The following is a 7,777-nucleotide window of genomic DNA, read 5'->3' as shown; positions in this document are numbered from 1 at the left end:
CTCTTACATTTATACATTTTCAACAAGCATGGTAAGACAATTCAATGGGAATAAAGATAGTTTATTTCAATAAAGGGTTTTGGGACAACTGGATATTCACATAGTATAGAAGGAAGTTAAACACCTTCCTCTTACTACACCCAAAAATTCACTCAAAATGGACCAACAATCTAAATGAAAGAGCTAAACTATAAAGCTTTGAGAAGAAAAAAATAACACAGGCACAAATATTTGTGATTTTGGATTAGGCAATGTTTCTTGCATATGACATTAAAAACTCAAGCAATACCATTAGAAACAGAAAAATTGAATTTGACCAAAATTAAAGAGTCGTGTGAAAGTATACTATCATGAGAGAGAAAAGACAATCTACAGAATGGGAGAAAATATTTGCATATTATATATCTGATATCTGCACTATCAAGAATGTTAAAAAACTTGGGGCACCTGGGTGGCTCAGTCAGTTAAGCTTCCGAGTTCAGCTTAGGTCATGATCTCGTGGTTCATAGGTTTGAGCCCAGCATCAGGCTGTGTCCTGACAGCTCAGGGCCTGGAGCCTGCCTCAGATTCTGTGTGTCTCTTGCTCTGTCCCTCCCCCACTAGTGCTCTCTCAAAAATAAATAAACGTTAAAAAAATTTAAAAAAGAATATATTAAAAACTCAAAACTCAACTATAAAAAGACAACTCAAATGAAAAACTGGGCAATGGGTTTGAATAGACACTTCTGCAAAGGTCATATACAAATAGCCAGTGGCATACGAAAAGCTGTTTAATGTCATTAGCCATTAGGGAAATGTGAATCAAAACCACAATGAGATGGCACTTCACACCTATAATTAATGAAAAGTTAATATATAATTAATTAAAAATTATACTTAAAAGTAGAAAAATAACAAGTCCCGGCTATAATTAAAAAGTAGAGCGGGGGTCTGGGGGGGCTCAGTTGGTTGAGCATACAACTCTTGATTTCAGCTCAGGTCCTATTCCCAGGGTCATGGGATCGAGCCCTATGTTGGGCTCTGTGCTGAGCACAGAGCCTGCTTACTATTCTCTCTCTCTCTCTCTCTCTCTCTCTCTCTCTCTCTCTCCCTCTGCCCCTGTCTCCTGCTCACACTCTCTCTCCCTCTAACATTTATTTTATTTTTTTTTTTTTAAACGTTTATTTTTGAGACAGAGACAGAGCATGAACAGGGGAGGGGCAGAGAGAGAGGGAGACACAGAATCGGAAGCAGGCTCCAGGCTCTGAGCCGTCAGCCCAGAGCCCGACGAGGGGCTCGAACTCACGGACCGCAAGACCGTGACCTGAGCTGAAGTCGGACACTTAACGGACTGAGCCACCCAGGCGCCCCTCCCTCTAACATTTAAAAAAAAAAAAAAGTAGAAAAATAACAAGTGTTGGCAAGGATGTGGAGAAATTGGAAGCCTCATACACTGCTGATGAGAATGGAAAATGCTGCAGCCACCTCACAAATAAGAAAATTGTTTTAGTTTTAATTTTTTAAAGTTTTTAATTTAAAAGGTTGAAAAATCGAACCACTCTATGGCCCAATAATTCCACTCCTAGCACACACTTAAGAGACTTGCCAACATATGGTTACACAAAAACTTGTACACAGATGTTAGTGGGAGCTTTGTTTATATTTGCCAAAAAGGGATCAACACAAATGTCTGTCAGTGATAGATGGATACACAAAATATGGTTTGTCCAAAAATCTATAAAGAACTCACCAGGGGTGCCTGGGTGGCTCGGTTGGTTAAGCGTCTGACTTCGGCTCAGGTCATGATCTCACGGCTTGTGGGTTCGAGCCCCGCGTCGGGCTCTGTGCTTACAGCTCAGAGCCCGGAGCCCACTTCGGATTCTGTGTCTCCCTCTCTCTGCCCCTCCCCTGCTCATGCTCTGTCTCTGTCTCTCTCTCTCAAAAATAAATAAAAGATTAAAAAAAAAAAAAAAGAACTCACCAAACTCCACACCCAAAAAAACAAATAATCCAGTGAAGAAATGGGCAGAATCATGAATAGACACTTCTCTAAAGAAGACACCCAGATGGCCAACAGGCACATGAAAAGATGTTCAACGTCGCTCCTCATCAGGGAAATATAAATCAAAACCACACTCAGATATCACCTCACGCCAGTCAGAGTGGCCAAAATGAGCAAATCAGGAGACTATAGATGCTGGAGAGGATGTGGAGAAACGGGAGCCCTCTTGCACTGTTGGTGGAAATGCAAACTGGTGCAGCTGCTCTGGAAAACAGCACGGAGGTTCCTCAAAAAATTAAAAATAGATCTACCCTATGACCCAGCAATAGCACTGCTAGGAATTTACCCAAGGGATACAGGAGTACTGATGCATAGGGGCACTTGTACCCCAATGTTTATAGCAGCATTTTCAACAATAGCCAAATTATGGAGAGACCTTAAATGTCCATCAACTGATGAATGGATAAAGAAGATGTGGTTTATTAGGGCGCCTGGGTGGCTCAGTCGGTTAAGTGTCCAACTTTGGCTCAGGTCATGATCCCACAGTTCATGGGTTCGAGCCCTGCATTGTGCTGACAGGCTCTGTGCTGACAGCTTGGAGCCTGGAGCCTGGAGCCTGCTTCAGATTCTGTGTCTCCCTCTCTCTCTCTCTGCCCCTCCCCTGATCACACTCTGTCTCCCTCTGTCTCAAATATAGATAATAAAACCTTAAAAAAATAAAAAAAAAGAAGATGTGGTTTATATATACAATGGGATACTACTTGGCAATGAGAAAGAATGAAATCTGGCCATTTGTAGCAATGGGGATGGAACTGGAGAGTGTTATGCTAAGTGAAATAAGTCAGGCAGAGAAAGACAGATATCATATGTTTTCACTCATATGTGGATCCTGAGAAATTTAACAGAAGACCAGGGGGGAGGGGAAGGGTGGAAAAAAACTTACAGAGAGGGAAGGAGGCAAACCATGAGAGACTCTTAAATACTGAGAACAAACTGAGGGTTGATTGAGGGGTTTGGGAGAGGAGAAAGTGGGCGATGGGCACTGAAGAGGGCACCTGTTGGGGTGAACACTGGGTGTTGTATGGAAATCAATTCGACAATAAATTATATAAAAAATATGGTATATCCATACAACGAAATGTTATTTGGCAATAAAAAGGGATGAATTACTAATACATTCTATAACTTGGCTGAACCTTGAAACATTGTGTTATGTGAAAGAAGCCACACACAAAAGGCCACACACTGCATTATTCCATTTATTTTTATTATTATTTTAAAAAACATTTTATTAAGAATTTTCAAACATATACAATGGTAGTAAGAACATGAGTAAGCCAATATGTATCCATTATCCACTTCAGTAATTATCAAATCATGGCCAATTCTGTTTCACCTCTACCCCCAACTTCATTGCAAATTATCTGGAAGCAAATCCCAGAGGGAATACTGTGTCATCAATGTCATCAGTAAAAGAGAAGTCTTAAAAATATACATACAGTAAAGCCTTGGTTTACAAGCATAATTTGTCCTGGAAACATGCTTGTAATCCAAAGCACTTGTATATCAAAGCGAATTTCCCCATAAGACATAATGTAAACTCTGATGATTTGTTCCACAACCCAAAAATATGCATATAAAACTTATCACAAAATTATTACAATGCAAAATAATAAAAAAATACAAGATAGAAAGAAAAATTAACCTACACTTACCTTTGAAAACCTTCGTGGCTGGTGTGAAGGAGACGAGAGAGATGGTTATTGTGTAGGACGACTTTCACTATCACTAACAGATGTTGACTACAGTACAGTATTAATAAACTCTTGTCATATACTGTATTTAATTTAACTGGCAGTAAGGTAGCAGAGGAGAGGGTCTATGTCTGCAGGCAGCCTGACCTAGAATGAAGCAAAGCATTCCTAAGCTTACTCTTGTATGGGAAAGCAAAGGACTGTCCACAGGTGCTTTGAAGTGACAAAAAATATACTAGTTCCAGTCGTGGGAACTTTCCAATGTTCTGAAAAATTACTGCTCTCTGCCAAACACCACAGCCTGAGACTGAGCATCTGAGCATGGGAGATGATCACCCACAATCCTCAGGGAGAGAGAGAGAGAGGGAAGAACCAATGGCTCAGTTGTGATCATGTGACATTCAGTGTCACGTACTACTCACGTTGCAAGACATCGCTTGGTTATCAAGTTAAAATTTATTAGAAATGTTTGCTTGTCTTGAGGAACACTCATAGAACAAGTTATTTGCAATCCAAGGTTTCACTGTGTTGCATTATTCCATTTATATGAAGTATCCAGAAGAGGCCTATCCATAGAGAAGGAAAGTTTGTTAGTGGTTTCCGAGGGCTGAAGTTAAAAATGGGTGTGAGGAATTACTGTTTATGGGCATAGGGTTTTAGGGATGGCGAAAATATTTTGCCCGACTAAGCCACCCAGGTGTCCCCTTTGTGAATCTACTATAAAGCAGTGAATTTTACATTGAAAAAAAATGAACTCTATGGCATACGTTAACATATACCTCTCAATTTATAATATCCAATATGCAAAATCCACAAGGTTTAGTATCATTAACCTAAAGAGAATTTTCAAAAATTTCACCTGTACCTTGTTTTGTCTGCTTTTAATTTGATCATCAACGCTGCTGTTACAAACAGAAATGTTCGGAGCATTAATCTCACTCATTTGTGTGCTGTAGGGTAGATCTACCACTCATAATTTCCTCATTTATCTTTACTTTTGTCTGCATTAAAAATTTATCCATGTGTAAAATTAAAAACAAAACTGATTACAACATCACAACTCATAAGCACTTTCAACAATTTGTTAATCCTGCGATGTAAATGTTTCAGCAGCCAATAGCCATCCATTAATGAGTACAGCATAGAAATAGACTTGGGTTATTTACTATTCTTTTCATGTTGACTGCAACTTCCTCTCCTTTCTTGCCCACTCAAGCAAACATTTCTGGAAAGCCAGTGAGTGGAAATGAAGTTTGTACAGGGATGAACTTTAAACAGTGTGTTCCTGTCAAAATTCGGGTCTTTGACACTAATAGCAAATTAGTGGTCGGACATGCTGGAGCTGGGAACTTGGGAACAATGCAAGTCTTAGGTTAGTGAAATATATACCTCCTAAAATAACCTCCCCCAAATAGTATCTCTTTATTGGATTGTTGTATTCATATCGCCACTCTACCATTATTCAACGCTGCTTTACCTTTAATCAGTGTTTTGGAGTTGCAGTCACCACCTTGGGGAGGTAAAGGCAGGCTCTACGAAGGTCTGAGCGTGCAGCTCACGGTTCTCCGCCAACGCTGCCAGGGTGCTGATAAGACTGAATGCCAAAAACATATTTTCTAGACAAAACACTGCAGGAGTGTGGAGCCACCCAGCCACTCTGCATTCCTGAGCTGTCTGGAGCGTCTCTCCAGCTCTTCCTTCTCAGCGGGGACACTTGGTTCTCACGTCACAGAAAACAGAAGACTCGATAAGACTACCCAGCGTTTTCCTACCCATATTTACTGCAACTTTTTCTGCGTGTCTACTCATCTTTACTCCTCCTCCCTTTTTATTTTCTCCTTAAAATACTTATTCCTACTTGATCACAGAGCTAATCCCTTGTAGCTTGTGACTGGGGTTCCATCTTTCTCCCCTACCCCTTGGTGGAAAGGTGCTCCATCCATCAGCATTGTTACTCTGTACACTCAGATTCTTTCCCCATCCTAACTTCCCCTCAGCGCGTGAATATGATCATCTCCTCCATTTTATTTTAAAGCAGAAACTTCCCTATGTGCTTCACTGCCGTCCTCACTTCCCTCCAGCCCATCCTATCTCTCTGCTCTTCAGGTCAAGCCTCTTGAAAGAGGAGTTTGCTCTCACTCTGTATTAGCTCATGTCTGTTCATTAGCCATCTTAAGCCATTTGATTTCCCTTCAACAATGGCAAAGAAATCATTCTCAGCAAAGACCTTTTGAATTTCCAGTTCCATTAGGGTATTTTTCTGTTCTTATCTTACTCAAACTCTCTGTGACACTTGAAACTCTTGCTCCTGTATCTTCCCTTAGACCACATCCTCCTACTTTTCCTTGTGTTGATTTTAGCTGCTCTTAGCTGGACTTCTTAAGGGCATGGACCACATCTTATTTGTTTTCCCATTACTAAGCTCCGTGCATCAGACAGAGCAGACACACAGATATTTGTCAAATGAATGAAAAATGCTTCTTCTCAGTCTCAAGGCTCTTCTCTTAATACCAGAGGACACCAGAGCTTCATCCGTGTTCCTCTTCTTCACTCATTCTGACCATTTAACCAGATAATCCCATTTACTTCTCACCTTCAGGCACACCAGATTTGGTGACCTCCAGATCTAAACCTCTTCTACTAAATTCCACGGTGATTGACCCAAGTGTCTTCCAGTTAACGTCTCCTGGGTGGCCTGTGAGTACCACAGTTCAACACGGACAAAGCCTTCTTCGTCTCTTCTGTCCAAAGCACTCCTTTATGTCTATGAGTTTTGATCAGTTGTTAGCAACATAGATGCTGAGGTCAGACTACTTCTGTTTCATTTACTTGCTCCCTAGGTGGTGGTGCTTTAGTTACTTTAGTTCTCAAAGAAAAACATTCAGGAGACAGACAAACCTTTTTCTTACCAATAGACTGCCTTTTTTATAGCATAACCTACATGGAGCCTCTGAATCTTTCCTTTGCCAAAGCCTGAGATTCTCTCTTTGATTATTCTAATTGGGATGAACTAGAGCTTGAAGGAATCAGTGGGAAAAGGGTGTGTGTGTGTGCATGTGCACGTGTGTGTATGAGTCCCATTACGTGAGCAAATTTGATAAGACAAAAGAGAGAAAACATTCTATTTTGCCATATATATAACATAAAATAAATATTAAAAAATCTTTTTATTTATCGAAAGACACAGATATTGAGCATCAAAAAATGTTTAAATTTATCAAGCACAAATGTAATAAGTTTATGTTACAATCACATTGCTAGCTCCTAATAATTGGCAGTTGCTAATAATTTCACTTTCTGCAACATATTCAGCTTCATGTCATTGACCTATCTGCTTGTCTAGAATCGCCTTAAATATTGATTATAATTTTTTTAATGTTTATCTAGTTTTGAGAGAAAGAGAGACAGAGTGTGAGCAGGGGAGGGGCAGAGAGAGAAAGGAGACACAGAATCTGAAACAGACTCCAGGTTATGAGCTGTCAGCACAGAGCCCGATGTGGGGCTTGAAGTCACGAGCCGTGAGATCAAGACCTGAGCTGAAGTTGGATGCTTAACCCACTGAGCCACCCAGGTGCCCCACCTTAGATACTGATTATAAATAACCACTGGTTTAATACTAATATATCCAAAGTTTTACCATTTACTTCTTTAACTAAAAAGTAAATTTGTTTGCAGTTTATAGATTTGTACAAGGAACAGTTTAATATATCATTGGTTCTAGAATATTTTACTAGTCACAACATTTTTGTTTATTCAGTGGGTTTTTTTTTGCTTTGATACTAAACTATCAAAGTGTTAAAAATTAAAAGATTAGTAATTATACAAACACATTTATTTAATGTGAAATATATCTATAATGATGCAGAAAGTGGTTATGTAATTAGGAAGTCAAGATCAGCAAAGAATGACAATGAGTGCTGGGAATCAGTATCTACTCATTATGCTGTGAGGTAGGCAGGGGAGGTACGGTACACTGTCATTGTCCTTATTTTAAAGATGATACAACTGAATCAACGTGACAGAAGGTGCGAATTCTTTAGTA

The sequence above is a fragment of the Panthera uncia genome, assembly GCF_023721935.1.
Source record: "Panthera uncia isolate 11264 chromosome B2 unlocalized genomic scaffold, Puncia_PCG_1.0 HiC_scaffold_24, whole genome shotgun sequence".
Taxonomy (NCBI): Eukaryota; Metazoa; Chordata; class Mammalia; order Carnivora; family Felidae; genus Panthera; species Panthera uncia.
The sequence above is the reverse complement of the archived record's forward strand: the minus strand, read 5'-3'. Positions refer to the sequence as shown.